This window comes from Neopelma chrysocephalum, unplaced genomic scaffold (assembly GCF_003984885.1).
Source record: "Neopelma chrysocephalum unplaced genomic scaffold, ASM398488v2 Primary Assembly neopelma1_72, whole genome shotgun sequence".
Classification (NCBI taxonomy): domain Eukaryota; kingdom Metazoa; phylum Chordata; class Aves; order Passeriformes; family Pipridae; genus Neopelma; species Neopelma chrysocephalum.
Genome location: NW_020897732.1, coordinates 8,956,641 through 8,972,892, shown reverse-complemented (window position 1 = coordinate 8,972,892; position 16,252 = coordinate 8,956,641). Strand labels below are relative to the sequence as shown.

At 39.3% G+C, this 16,252-nt stretch overlaps 1 protein-coding gene across 6 annotated transcripts in view; it reads left to right on the top strand.

Annotated features, from left to right (window-relative positions):
• DPP6 (dipeptidyl peptidase like 6) overlaps positions 1-16,252 on the top strand; it is a 547,706-nt gene that overhangs the window by 344,387 nt on the left and 187,067 nt on the right. The window lies entirely within an intron of this gene.

Below are 16,252 nucleotides of genomic sequence, written 5' to 3'. Positions count from 1 at the left end.
CTTTTCTAGAAGACTTGTTGCCCTTGCTAGCATGTGAAATATGCACTGTATTGTAAATTTGAGGGGATTTTTTTCTCTGTAAAGCTGAGGGAAGCTGTGTCTGGTGGCTGTGATACTGACTGGAGACTTGGGTACTGTGCTGGGTGGCACTGGAGGAGTCTGGCAGGTTAGACTCTTCCTTCACTAGAGCCAGCAGGACTATGATTTTTTTCCTGGTGTTCTCTGTACCTTGAGCCTCTTTCAAGCAAAGTGAGCCCAGGAGTACTTCAGCATTCCACAGGAACGCAGGGCAGGCAATTCCTCATGATTTACTTAAAGTGAAGCTAGTACAGTTCAGCTCAACTAATGATTTAAAAATCAAATCAGACACTAGATCAGATGAATGAAGTTGTGAAACTTTGTTTCACTTTTATAAAGCACTCCTTGAAGCAGGGAACCTTTCCATTGATAAGTCTTACTTAGCAGGGGTAAGAGGGAATACAGCCTCAGCATTTCACACACTCCTACAAGGCTGAACTGACACAAACTAGTTTATTCCACCACTTCAAAAGACAAATGAAGTACAGAATTAATTATAATATTGATTCCAAATTAACCAAGTTAAATTAAATGGTTTATTCAATACCAGGTGATTTTTAAAATGTATTATACAGTGCATTATTTACATCTCCACTTGAACAAGAAGACCCAAATATTTTATGTAATTAAAGAAATGGATTCTGAGGTGCAATTCTGCAGGGTAGATGAGTAGGCTAGGTGCACTTCTGAAGGTTTTGCTCTAAAAAAGAACATAGGGATGACCTCAGGAAGGCAGAGAGAAGATCCATCTAGTCTAAAACCTTGTCTCAGGCACTAGCAGATAGTTGCAGAAGAGTAAAAAAAAAAGACAAATGCACAGCTTTGTTTTCTCAAAATTCTTTCCTGGTTTCCAGCTATATATGAAGGGCTTGTACCACCAAATAAATATAGTTTTCTCTAGATGTAACCACATATTTTGTCACTGAAATCAGTGGTATTGCAGTAGATTTACACTGCTGAAACAAATGTAAGGTCTAGCTTTTAACATCCCATCAGGAGAATGCCACTGAGTCGCTCGCTGACTCCAAAAGAAATAAACAGGAAAAGGTGGTTTTATTGCATTGAACCTCAATAAGGCCAAATGGACACCTTTAACAGGAGTCAGACTACAATAAAAGCCAGGAGTGTAGTAGTATGTCAGTGATAAGAACCACACATCAAGATTATGAAGATGAATTATACAGTGGTTTACTGTTTCTTTGAGTCTGAAGATTTCTCTAGAGAATTGTAGGTTTAGATATAAAATGTTTCTGGCTGATAGAGGTGCTCATATTGTTGCTGTATCTTGCTGATGTTTTCCCCGAAACTGATATATTTAAATAACATCTGAGGTTTGTGTCCTGCAGTCCTATCAGTGCTGACACTCTTTAAGCGACAGAAAATGAAAGGAGATTAATATCTCTGAGCTGAGGAGGCTGGTTTTGACTTTACAATTTCCAGGGGTAGCCAGCATCTCAGGACTGTCACTATAACCACGATCAGTACGTGGATCTCATGATCCGAAATTTTGTGTTTGGCACTGATGAGTCAATGGCCTGGTGCTGAGACGTGTTCATGAAGATGGAAAAACAGTAAAAGGTTGAGTTCTCACCAGTCCATGCGTGGCCTGTTCCTCATGAGTTCCCTGTTGCTTGTGTTCCTGACCCATCTCATTAAAATCCTGACCACACACTGCTTCTACAAATGCTGCAGCCTTCTCTCCCACTGTCAGGAGTGGTCTGTAACCAGCAGCATGTCCACAAGTTTCACGTGAGAATTAGAGAGTGGCAGGTCTGGGGCTCACCTGTCTCCCTCTGGCAAAGCATGAGTGGAGGAGGAGGCTTAACTGGATTGTAAGCTACAGTTTTTATCACAGTTCTCACAATATTTGGCATTTCTTTTTGTGGCCCTGCTCCAGGAGGCAAGTGGCCACATGGAAACCTCTACTTGGAGCAGTCAAACAAGTGAAAAAAAGAAAGGCCTTTAAATGAATGTGTTGGAAAGATCAAATCCAGAATGCTAATGTTACATTTTAGATTGAAAATATCCATGGCTTTTCATAACTTGGTTATGTATGAGTCTGACTGATGATCTTTGATTACTGAAGGGTTGGCAGAGCTCAATTGTCAAAAAAACCCCAAACAAACAAACAAAAAACCAACCACAACAACAAAAAAGGAGAATGGTGCCTCTGACTTTTTTTTTTTACCATGATATTGACATTTGAGTTTCCTGTGCAGAGCAGATGAGTTCAACGTATGAGATTTGCAAGTGAGAACCCTGGCTTGCAGCATATTTTCCTTGTGTATGGGAGAATTTCCTAAGGGAAAAGTGTCAGAAATGTGCTTTAGAGAGGGTTTATGTGCAGCAAAGCAGGGAAAATAGCTGCAGTCATACGAGGTAGCTCTATTATGGAGGGAAGGTAGAATCCTGGAGCATAGCAGAGATTTTTCCATACCTGTGTTTTGTTATTTTCTTAGCTGTTTTCTGGATGAAATCCCAGCCAAATCTCTTCTCTGTGGTGGTGAATCAGTGGGAATGCTCTGTGCATACTCATTAGACTTCAAAATCCTCATGCATAAAGAAGGGCTCACAGTCAGGGCAAGTGACGGTGTTCAACCAACTGCATTCCTACTGAATCCCTTTTATGTCCAGTACTGAGAATTGTCACACTTTAAATTATAGTTTGGTTGTGGGGTTTGGTTTTTTTTACCCCTCTTAGCATGTGCTTTCCCACTTGGGAAATACTGTGCTGTTTGGTAGATGTTAAGCAATTAATAAACTGGCATATTTTGCATCCCATTATGTGGACAGAATGACAGAGCTCTTCTTGTGTGTACAGATAAAGGCAGCAACATTTAATTCCCACTGCACTACTGAAACATGTCTGGTCTGTGGTAGACTTGCACTGTACTGCTGTTGCAGGGCTGGCTTTGTTTAATGTTACATTTACTGGCGTGGCTTACATTGTGTGCTATTTTAAAGGAATTTTTTTCTTCATTATTCAAAGCTGTCAGCAAATGATTTTCACATAATTTCTCTTAACCTTCTTTCCAGTATTAGAAATCCTATATGAAGAGTCAATATTGTCATTGGCTTAGGATAGATAAGATCTGAGTTCATCTTCTTCTGCCAATTATATCTCATGTTACTTTGGGTACTAGGTGGTTGTATGAGCCTTTTCTTATAAACAAGTCACAGGCAAGCAACAATTGTTCTAATGCCTTGATTATCATGCAAAGTTTGTGTTTGAACTTTATGTGACACTTTGAGAACTTTGGAGAAAAAAAAACAAACAAACAGTCCTAATACAGTAGTCATTAATTTAGGACCACATATCCTTCACAGAACTCTATACAGAACAATTTTCAAATCTGGGTTGAGAGCATCTCTGTGGATCTCAGCAGCAGGCATGGTCAGATCATCCCCTGAAATCATCTGCCCAGGACTTCTGCTGCACAGTGTACCAATAATCAGGGAACCATATGCTGTACTTCATGGTTAAACAGAAATAGCCTTCATTTCCACCAATAACTTCATATTTTGCATTTAATTAGGAAAAATGAGTAGAGAGTGTGTCATTTTCTTTTATATGACAATTAGAAATGTGCCAGAAATTTCACTCTGGAATTTATGTGCAGATATCCTTTGCAATTAGTCATCTTATTTACTGCCAAATAAATGTGTTTTTAGCAGAATTTCTGTGAAACTGCAATTACATCTAGGGAATGAGTAGACTAATCCCATCTGTGTGTGTTGCATGGATCTTTCCACAGATACTCTGTATCCCATCCCCCCATGCTCTATTCATGGGTGACTTACTGAATCCAATAAACCTGGGAGAAGGAAATTCTCTGCTCTCTTCAAATGAAAAAAGTGAAGCAGTATAACTTAACCTTATTTACCAAATAAATATTACATTTCCCTGTGCCACCTACTCTCATGGCAATTCTGAGCAGGCAGAATGCATCATTTTCCTTTGAGAAGAATATTGGTTTGAGTTCAGGACCTAATCCTGCAGATTTTTCTCCCTCTTCTAGAAACAGGGTGACTTAGAGGAGAAAGGACTACAGGATCAGGCCATGACACAGGGAACAATTCAAGTACTGCATGAGATGAAAGGGATGATAAATCATGCCAGGATTAACTTCTTAGTTTTCTTTTTTTTTCTTTTTTTTTCTTTCTTTTTTGAGAAAGTATGTGCTTCCAGAAACTCCTCTTCTTTAAAATGAGTATGGTACAGAGGTTCCTGTTTTGAGAACTGATTGGGATTATTTGTTGTAGGAGTTGCTACTCCTCAGTGCTTTGTCCCATGGCAGTCAGTACACTCCCAGGAACACCAGAGGCACAGTCTGGGGAAGAAGGGTGGCCTATGACCTTTCCAAAAATGACCATCATGTTTTGAGGAGCTGCTGTGGCATTTGGCCTCAGAAACAGAGAATGGGCTCTGGCCTTTTCTATTGAACAAGGTGTAGTTTTTCAACATTGTTTGCTGAGGCACGTGTGGTCTTGTGTTCTTCCTACCCTGGAAGATCTTTCAACTGTCTCAGAGAAGAGTTGTTTCAAAGCAAGGATCATGAAGTTGGAGCTTGACATATTCATTATTACCAATGATATATCAGTTAATTTTGGTCATCTTTAAGTTCTTTGTGAAATTAGTTTTTGAAAGTGAAGAATATCTGAAGGAAATATTCTCTGAAATTTTACCGCTGTGTTTCACTGAACCCACCCAGTCAGAAGGCCCCGTTCACATCTGCAGGTTGATATTTCTGCAAATATTGCTGTTTTAACATGTCTTATGGAGTTAAACTGTACCCATATGATGATTATAGCCATTTGCTAGACCATCTGTCTTTCAGGACTATCAGAAAGTCTAGATGGATGATACTATAATTTGGAACGAGGTATTTCATTCCCCTGAATTTACTCATGTCAGACAGTATATAGCTCACTACTATTTCCAGTAATGATGATCTAATTGCCTCAGCCAAACTGTGGCACCTCACTGGGACTATATATTTGTGTGATGCTTGCTCAGTCATGGGGAGACTTAGAAGGGGTCATGCATAAATAACTGATCATATATGAGTATGATTGTACAAATGGTATCCTCAAAATGAAGTGGGTCAGGAATGTGCTCCATTTATTTCCTTCTCATTTGAGCAATGAACATGTCCATAGTGCAGTGGGATGCACTCCACTATGCAGAATAAGCTGTGTGGAGACATCACAGAAGGACAGTCCCAGAAAAACTCTTAGGTGGGAGGTACTGCTGCAGTAAGGCAGCCCAAACCCACTTCAAGCAGGGCTGGATTGCAGTTATATCAAGTCACTCAGGGCCTCACGCAGTCCTGCTGTCAAATTCTTCACGTGTAGAGATGACACAGCCTCTCCAGCCCTTATTCCAATGCTTTACTACTCCTATTATGATTTTTTTAATGTCTTATCAGAATTCCCCATGTAGCAATGTGTGGCCATTGCTCTTAGACTTTGCTGTGCTTGAGAGAACTACCAGGAAATCTTTCTCTATTCATCAAAGGTCTATAAAGGCAAAAAAAGAGAAGAATCAGTAGCATGAGAGACACTCCCATTCATTAGCAGTGTTCACTTAGAAGTTGCCTGCAAATTGATCAGCAGAATCAGGCTGCATGCAGATATGACATGTCTCTTACATACACAGGTATCATTGCACAGTCTTTAATGTTAACCCCCAGGTGGTTTTTTCACTGGACCCTCTATCCTATTCATTTTCCAGGCTTGATGACTTCAGAGATTAGGCAGAGCTTGTGTAGTGAAATAAGATGTCTTCAAGATTGGTTGCAGAAGTTGAGACTGACATTATGAATGCTGCATTAGTCATCTCAAATTAGAGGTAAATTTGGACGTTTATCTGTCCAGACCTTGATTCTACATTTGCAAAAAGAGAATAATAATTCTCACTTCTTTCAAAAAATTGTTGGGAAGAAAAATTTGGTAAGTGAGTAAAGCCTGATGGGTTCAGACTGATGTGGTTTTAGACTGTGCCTGTTCTCCTTGGTGAAAAGCAGGCTCACAAGTGTACTGTTCACACCTACATCCAAAGCTGATACATGGCCTGTCAACATTGACATCTACAGTATAACCTTAATGACTCCAAGTCTTAGAAGAGGTGATGTCCAGTTATTTATTAGCAGGCTGATGACAGAGCTGTTCCCAGTCCTTCCAGACAGGAATGAGAGCTTGAAGCACTGCTGAAGCGCTGAACTTTATCCTGGAGGCTGTCTGCTGCAGAACATGTACAAATCCACCATGTGAGCAGTGGGAGAGCGTAGACTTCACAAAGTACTCAGACCTCATTTGAGGGTGTAGAAATGCTAATGGAAAACTTTAATGGGAGTTATTAATCTTTTAATGTAATGAGATTTGAGTGGTGAGTAGCAAAAAGGTGAGATATACTAATGAAATAAAAATAATCAGGGAAATATTAGCATTGGGCACACCCAGAGAGTGAAGTAAACCCAGAATATGGTCTTGTATGCAAGTGCTTACAGCTTGAAGAGACAACATAAATCTTGGCTTTATCTAATTCCTGAGACCTGACTTTGCAACCCAGGTCACTTAGTATATTTTCTTTTAAGCGTTTAATGTTATCAGTATTGAAGCATCCAGAACTGGATGAGCGTTTTTAGAGGCAAAATATATTAGCACTCATCTGTAACAAGCATGTTGCATATTCAGATTATTCATATGGTGCTTTGGAGAATCAGCTGGTAATGCGTATTTTGCTGGACATGTGGAGATTCATGATTTGTGGTGAAGGACAGACTAGCCATGGATTTGAGCAGATGGTGGTCATTACTTGTGCCAACATGTGACTGCATTTAATTACAACAGAAGTGCTGAGGCAGATGATTTTACTGGGCTCTTTACATATCACTTCCTAGCAAAGCGAGTAAGTATTCAAGGAAGTGTTGCATATAAAGGATTAGAACTGAAACACTGATTCACTTTAGTCGTTGCTATATGACACAATGTCTAATAGCTAGAAATTCCTGTTCTTAGGTTTGTTTCCACTTGAGAGCAACAGAATATGTTCTTCTCAAGGTGCAGTGACCACTTAATGCAATTCAATTTGATGGAAGCTGCATTTTTCCTTGAATTCATGAAGCAGTAGAGTAAAGTGGCTGCTCATAATAAATATGTCTGCACACCTTAAAATACAAATGCAGCTTGCCATTTTAAACCACATTAGATGGAATTATCTGTAATGCAATATGATTCCATCTTGGGAACTTCACTGTTTTATGTTTATATCCTCTCACTAAGTCATATTTTCAATTTTTATTGGTTATTTTATTATTGTTTTGCTAATGACACTTAAACCTCTTTGTTTCTCCCTCATAATGCATCTTCAGTGACAGATAGTGTGGTCTCTTGGCTGTAAGTTTGTGGTTGTGAAATAATTTTTAGCAATTAAACACTTTATTGATTAAACTGTTCCTTCTGTTCCATGATTCATGTCACTAGACAGTGCACAGGGAGCAAAAAACAGCTGCAAAGAGAACAAAGTATAGGGGAGAAGAGGGTTTTGTCAGACTCTTCCTCACCAACCCCTGCTTTCATAGATAACTCTGAGCCTCAAAAACATCTTGTAGACAACAGCCCATGCTAAAATGCTCCAGTAGAAAACCACAAACCACAAGCAGAATTAGTACATAAAGTGAGTGCTGCAGTACTGACATTTCCTATGTGCTTTGAGGTATCGCCTGGAAAAGAGACTAAAAGCTGGTTACAGGCTTAGCAGCCTGTGGATTTGTATTGTCTATCCTGCCTCCTGTGGCTTGGGAACAGGCTGGCAGCAGCAGTTATGTTTGGGATTCAGTGTACTGCTTTTATGCTTAGAGAAAGTACATTCAGCATCTCTGAAAGTGTTCAAAAAACGAGTAGACGTGACATTTGATGATATGGTTTAGTGGGCATGGTGGTATTTGGTCGAAGGTTGGACTTGATGATCTTAAAGGTCTTTTCCAACCTTAATGATTCAATGATTCTAAAGGCCTATCTAGTTATTTCAGAGATTCATCTCTCTGCCTTTATTCTAGATCCCGTAGTGTCTGCATTATGTCCTATAGCTTGAATTTCCCTGGGCCAGCACGTACTTTTAATGTCAGAGGCATCATGATGAAACCATCTGAAAACATTTGTTCCTTTATGAATGTAAAAAGCAGTGAAAATAAAGTTCTTTCTTCAGTAATAAAATCTTATACTTGTTGCCATATGGCTCATTTTGCTGCCCACAGCTTCTGGACCATCTCCTAAACTCAGGTCCTACCTGCCTGCCAGGGTCACTGGTGCCTACTGATATTGTAGGGACCATTCTGTGCTTTTCAACTGTTTCCATGTATCTTTTGATGTTCTTCATATTCAGCAATTCTCAACTTGTCTATATCAACGTATTTGTTAATATTCTAGTAACAGGGGCTTCTGCTTTCTGCTTTTGAGGTTGGTTCTTGGGTGTCCTCAAATGATGTTGTTTCTTTTAGGGAATTTTAGTTACCTGACATAAGGGCCTCAGTCATTTTTAATGTGGAGTGGATGCAGAGTATGGAATTTTGGCACTAGATTGGTTTGGGGAAGTAGCTAGGGAAGAGGAACAGACCAGTCTGTATGGGAGCCCCAGGGTGAGATGTGTGGGGGGCACAACCAGGGCTATCCCAGGGTGTGGGTGAAGGCATGCTCCTCTCAGGAGGAGCCAGAGGCAACACAAAATCTTGCAATTTTTTCTTTGGAGCTTCGTGTGCAACTGACCTTCTCTTAAGCATTTTGTACTATATAAATATTTCAAGTGAGCCATGAATCAAGATTAATGCATTAGGTGACTACCAAATCATTAGCAGTGCAGGATGTAATAAAGTTGATGCCAGGGTTTTATTAAACAGGGCGTGTTCGTCATTAAGAAAAAGTACTGGTGTTGTGTAAATGTGAGAGCAGGACCCAATTTCCTCTGGGTGCCTCATCTTAAACAGGTAGTAATGTTAGGAATGGCAAGTAGAGAGATAGGTAGTCAGGCATGGTTTAAATCATTATAGTGACTGAATTCTGATGAACTAATTTGCTCCATCTCTTCTCACGAGGAAGATGATGCCATACCTTGTTTACTGTTCAGTCTCAAAATCATAATCTGGATAGTGCCAGGAGAGCTGATTTGTCAGAGTCAAAACCAAATACTGAAAAGAACACAGAGCTGGGGAGCAAGGCAAAGCTCAGAGTTTGCAGCAAGGACACAAGTGTCTAATCTTTTTTTTTTGGTAGTAACTGAGTAAGAACAGGCAATGAAACATTTATGATCCACCTATTTTCAAGAACAAATAGGAAAAAAACCCCAGAATCCCCAAATTCTTTTTATGCTTGAAATTTTCCTAGTTTCATTGATCATCATCCATTTAGTTTATTTATTTTGTTTGGGCTCCCACGTAATCTGAGTTTGTGCTATGAACAAGATCAAAAAAAACACTTGCAAAGAACTATTTGGCTGATAGCTGAAAAGTTCACTATGCTGGCATTTACCTTTGTGTCCATTACTGTGAATTCCCAATGATGAGAACATCAGCCCATTTAATAAATGCAGCCAGGATTTGTATTCAAGCAGGAGTTCTTGCCCCTGCCCCCATGTTCATACAGGGAGTGCTGAGCACTGCTGTCCCTTCTCTTGGTGGGTTGGGGTCAGTCACCCAGAGATCAGGGAGGTGGAATGACCTTCACTGACACTCACTCGTTATCTCTGCTGTCAGCAGCTTCCTCCATGCTTCACCTGCTGTAGCTCAGTCTTTCCATGAGTTTTAGGCCATCATTATTGATTCCATAACTCTTTTAAGCTACTGATGGTATTTTTTTTTTACTCTTTGGAAATTAATCACAAGAGATACAAGCACTGATTGTCCTGCTTATTTCCATTTTTAGTCTTGTTCTATCTTGTTATCTTCTATCTCAAGTAGTGACTTTGCCACTCCTATTCTCATGGTTTCTGATGAAAATTCTGTTTTTATCACCTTTCCATCCCCTTTAGCATTTAATTCATCACTGGCATTTATCACCCCCTCATACCAGTGTATTTCAGGGATCCATTTAAAAGATGGATCCATCCTAACAGTACCCATGCATCCTTGGCTGCAGTGATTCTTTAGCCAGGATGGGACCTTCTTTGCTATTTTTTTTCCTTCTTAATTTAAAAACAAGTTTTGGAGATTTAAGATTTTGATCTGCTCCATATTAGGGGAAGCGTTTTTTATTCACCAGTTTCTCATCCTCAACATTCTTCTTGAAATATCATTCATCCTCTTCTTCAGATTGCTTCCTTCTGAGCTGACCAGAGGCTTTATAAGTACAGCAATTACAGAGTAAAATAACAACATAACATTTTCCAGTAGCCAAATCCTGCAAACCAGTCATCTGTTATCATATAGTTTTTTTGGCAAAAAAAAAGTCCATGGTGACTTTAGAAACAGACAGGATTAAAGTGTATTACTGAAGAATTTCTTTACACAGATACATGTTTTAGCTGATGGCTCTGCCTTGTAAACTGTCCTGTCTTTTTTAATACATTCTCCTTAGCTGAAGTAAATGTGTTTTTTTGCATTGCTTTTTTTTGTGAGCAGTAACTAACATGTGATTTAAATGATCAATTTATAACTCTCTGAGGTTTCTACCTTATTTTATGGTGATTTATTTTTGTGTAGAATGTGCTTTTACTGCAAGTGACATTTCAAGAACGTATTGCAATCTCTAGAGTCCTTGAACTATTTCCAAGCCGTGAGCCTGCTGGGGTTTAAGCCAGTTTGGAAATCTGTCTGTTGGGTTGATGAATTATAGTCCATGTAGTGAGCACTCAGCCTCCATAAGGTTCATGGCATCTTCACCTTTAAGTATCTAATTTATGTAGAAATGCCAATAAATTATTTAGAAGGGCATGCTTGCTGATATCAGCAGTTCTGGAGCAACTAAAAATGGAATGACTTTGAAAATCATTGGAAATGTTGGCAGATCTTCAACAATTCTTTATAGGTTCCGGCTCTTAAATATTTGAGAAGAAAAAGGCTGTTTTACCTTATTTTCCCTGAGATTTTCTTATCAGTTCTTTAGGAATTTATCAGATTATTCTGGGAATAAAGTCCACATTGATTCTGAAAAAGCATGCATCCCAGAAACAGCAAGTGATCAATCTAATATAAATGTAAAAGAGCTTCTTCCTTTCTCCCTGGATCATTAAGGATTTGTTCCTGAGTTTGCAGAAACCTGACATCTCTACCAATAAACTGAACACTGTAATGGCCCATTCAGTGGCAGCAGGACACACTCTGACACCTTCACCCTGTTCAGCTCTGTTGGGCTGCAGCTTGAGTTGGACACTTGATGCTCTTGGGCTGAACTCAAAACTTTCCTTTGGGATTATTTATTTATTTATTTTTTTATTTTTTTATTTATTTATTTGGGGTGAGGGGTTTTTTTGGGGCTTCTTTTGATTTTTTTTTGCTTGTGGCACAAATCAAAGCCACACCAAGGAGTTGCTACGGTAAGAACAACTGAGTCCCCCTGCCTGGCCCAAGTCACGCTTAGTTTCTTCATACAGTCACCTGGATAGGGGCCAGGCAAGGATCCAGGATGAAACAATATCCAGTTGATGATGTAGAAATTTACCCTGAAAGCCCAACTAATCCTGCTGGAGAACTGCAAATGTTGACTCTTCAGGTTAAATACCTAAATCTGTCTGAAGGTGTCTATTGAAACAGCCGTGTTTTTACAAGTGCTGAACACCCAAGTTCTTTAGTGAATCAACAGGAATTTGAAAATCACGTTGTAGGCACAGTGGGATAAAATTAACATTTATTAATGTAAAGGCTTACAAGAGCCTGCTTTAGAAGAGAGAGCAAAACCCAGTTGTGCACTTCTGCACTTGGGGGTTGTAAGATACCATCAGTCAGAGGAACATCTGCAATCTCTAGCTCTCTATCCTTCCCCCACAACTTCTTCTCTGCCCCTCCATTGAGCTATCCCTGAAAGCAGAACAGGGAAAGATAGCATGTGAAAACGTAGCTTGACTAATTTTTATTTGATTGCAAATGCAAATTGTCTGCTATGTTAGATTAATAAATGGCAGGTGCTGCTGTGCTGCCTCCCCTTTGGGTGGGTGCTCAGACCCAGGGCTTCTACCTCCTGCGCTTCTCCAAAAATCAGGGCATTACTTGGCCACGTATTCTAAAAAGAAACATGCATGTATGGAAGGTGATTTTCCTTTTACTATTTTATTTAAAGTTCATATCATATAAGCAGTCAGCGAAAAACAGACTTCACTTTTAACTTCATGCCCAAATGAGAAAACAACCTATACTGCAGATAATATTTTATAGGAATATGACACTATATTGATTTTCTTTAATCCTGAAATTCACTGGAGTAACGATACACCTTTGTTCTTAGCTAAGATCTGTTTATCTAAAATTTTATGACTAATTTTTTTTTTTTTTTTTTTTTTTGCAAAGCCTAATTGAATTTTACAAACAGGATTAGATCTTTAAACTCTGGAGCATTGCTGGGAATGATTACGGAAGACCAAACTAAAGCAATTTTCCGTTATTCTCAGTGACAGCACAGCAAGCCCCTTTCTAAGGGCATCATGTGCAAACAGCTGTTACCTTAGCATGGAGCTGGCTTAGGACTTTACAGCAATTTGGAAAGCTAGTGGGTTTTCATCTGAAAGAGTAACTTTGGGACACAGAGCCTGGTTTTTGTGCGTGAACACACGCAGCTAAGGAGGGGAGCAATGAGCATCGTCGCTATGGCAGGTCCTGCCACCTGCTTGGACCTTGGTGCTGTACTGGCTGCTACCAACTTCTGCACCCCTGTGGTGGCTCATTGCCTGCTTCAAAGGAGATATCCATCACATCTACGGAAGGATCTTATTTTAACCAGTAAACATATGGTGAGCATAGCTGTTTTTTACTGTGGCCAGAATACTGAAGTTTTAGCTGTGAATCTGCTGCAGGGCATTGCCTTGAGACAGGATTAGGTAGCAGAAGACAGAGCTTCTTGAAATAGATCCTAATTCATTCACATGAATTTGGTTCATATTAACAAATTAACTCCTTGACATTGTGTCAATATGTAGAGGGAGACTCCAAAAGCATTTTCTTATGGACAGGGTTGGTAGAAGCACCTTAAACATTTCAGGGAATGGCATGGTTTTCATCTACTGGCTGTCTCAGAGGTATCCTAATGATGATAAAACATTTCAGGTTGACAGCAGTGACAGAGCCTTTAGATTCAACACTGCCTCTTTTAATTAAGCTCTTTACAAGTAATATTATGACCATTTTTAACACAGGGAGGCCATAGTTTTGATGAAAACTTTCAGCATACACTACCAAGACTGAAGAGAATTTGAAAATCTGGTTATTAAGCAGAGTGATAGTCACTAGTGGTAAATTCTCTTTCATTTGTGGTGAGTATATGAGTACATCTAATGCCTGTGTATATGAGTATACTGCCTGCATCTCACCCTCCCCATGCAATGCCAGCCCAAACATCACCATCTTCTTTAGAAGCCTCAGCACATTCTGGTAATTATTAATTTATTGAATCATCCCATTACATCACTGGGAGGCTGGCTGAATTTAGAGAAGTCTATAAATGGTCTGAGAAGCAATAATATCTGAGAAAGGAGTAAAGAAGTGATGTTAGTATAGGAAATGTCCTTTTTGAACAGTTATGTTTCAATTGTGGTCAATTATGGTTATTACATTTGGTTCCCCCATATCTTTGTCGGCTGTTGCAGGAATGCTTTTTTTTGCATTTATTTTCAAGCATTTTTCAAATTATTTGATGTGTGCTGGGCTTTCTCTTTTAGTTCTGTGTGGAAGCATTCCTCAAAGACAAGTAGGGGCCTCTCTAGCTATCTCAGGGACTGCATCTCTGATAGCTGCTTTGATGAGTAAGGAACCATCTGTTTCATAGTATCTTGCGTTCATGCAGGGAGAAAGACAATTTAGAGATACAAACCTAAGTAAAACTAATGGTTGTATCCTACAGCATATCACAGAATCATCCAAAAGAGCCTTTTTAGTTAAACTGACTCAGCTGCCTCTTGAAATACTTAATCCTCATGGAGAACTCCTGATATAAGCAGAGACAAGAATAGAGGATGTTATATGTTGTGCTCCCTGAATACAGATACATTTAAGAAGGGTACAGGTATATGAAACTATAGTTATGGTTTTGAAATAAGAAAAATGCAGTATGAAAAGGACAGTAAGGTTGAAGATGAAAGTATTAGACCTATATTCAAGGTTTAGTTTTTAATCACTAAGTCCAGTAGAGAGGTGAAAATGGAGTATGATCAACTGATATAATAGTATTTTTTCCAAATATGTTAATGTCTTTTTTTATGAGGTAGCACCTGCTACTGCATTAAAAGTTATTAGATTGTGTGTGCATGAAGTAATACCCATAGAAGAAGTTAGATTAATAACCCATAATAAATCATATACCACAAGGGTATCCAGTTAATACCAAGATTAATTATGCACTGACTTCTAAGTCATTATATCACAGATATCAATGTTGAGGTTTAATTTTTGTCTAAAAACTGATGAATTCTGATATAGCTGTTTAACTATTTATACACCCCCTTGAGATGCAGCCTAAAGCAAGGAAAGGAAACATGATTTGCCTTCAGTAATGGAGTGGTTAAATCTACAGCATCAATCATATAAAAATTTAATTAGGGTTTCTGTTTTCTATCCCAACCTTGTAAACACCTTGTTGTGTTTTTTCTTCCAAGGTGTGTGGTAGCAGCCTGTTTTTCTCATTTTTACACTCCTGATAATCTTCTCATCTAATGGTTATATTGTGGCATTTTTTTAATCTGATTTATTACAAATCAGGAAAACACAGGGCATATTCTGCCATATTGATGAAGTTTCATAAGATCCTTAATATACTGTGTCAAATATAGTTTATATTCTCGAGTAATTAGCATGTGAAACACCACAGTATTTCATTTGTTTTCCTGATTAAGGGCCACTTATCCACTTTGATAACAGACACCCATGAGCTGGGACTCAGCTCCCTACACTATGCACAGAGGGCTGGGTGCTGCTAGGAGGTGATGCAGGAGTTTGTGCACAGGGTGGGAATCCTCCCACAAGGGCAGGGATATCCCTGTTGTAGACACCTCCATTGTATCTTGGGTATTTTTCTGCAGAACAAGTGTTTATGTTGGTAAGTCATATACCAAAATGTCTATGAAGTGCCTAGGCACTCATATCTACATCCCTCTGAAGTACATGGGACTTCAGAACAACTTTAAATGGTTTTCCTACTAGAAAAAGGCATCCCATTAAACGCTCTTCCTGAGTTCATCTACAGCTGAGCCTATGGGCATGTGGGGTCAAAGGAAACCACTGCACTTACCTGGCAGTATTTTCCTTGTGGATGTAGGAGAGCATCCTATAAGAAAGGAGGCGGAAAAGCCATCGTGCAGGATAATGCATTAATGACAGCAGCATTTCCTATTTGGTATCAAAAGGGATTTAGCAAAGTATTATATACAGTTGCTGATTTTAGGAGCTGCCCATAATATACAGAGTTAAATTTGTATTTAGATGAAGAAGTCTACAATACTCTGAGGCACACTCTACAGTTACTTAAAAGATCGACAGACAAGCAAAACGTAGCTATAATAGGCTCATGTTTTACTTTTTTTTTGAAGTTCCCTATTTTCTATTCCTTTGCTTAATTGCCCACATTTCCCTTAAGATAAAAAAAAATAATAAAAATGCACATATGGCTTACTTACACTTGCAGTTTGGAACTGCACACATCATCCCCACATGCCACACACCATCCCTCTGAGCTCAGGGCTTAAATGGTGCACAGAGGGTGATGAGTGCCATCTGGACTAAGGTAAATGTCATCCTTAATGGACATGGGAACCGTTTTTCCAGAGGCTGATTCCAAGTGCGTCCCCATTATCAGGCAGGCCAAGCATCCCCACCTCTTGCTGATCCTGTGTCCACCCATGGCAGTGGCCTTCTCCAAATCAGACTCCGTGAAAGATGCTCAGGCAGTTTACTGTGACTGCTACAATGATCCCAGAAGCTGCAGAGGGAAACAGGATTTTTCTTCCCTCTGCAACAAATGTTTTAATAATTGATGGTGAAAG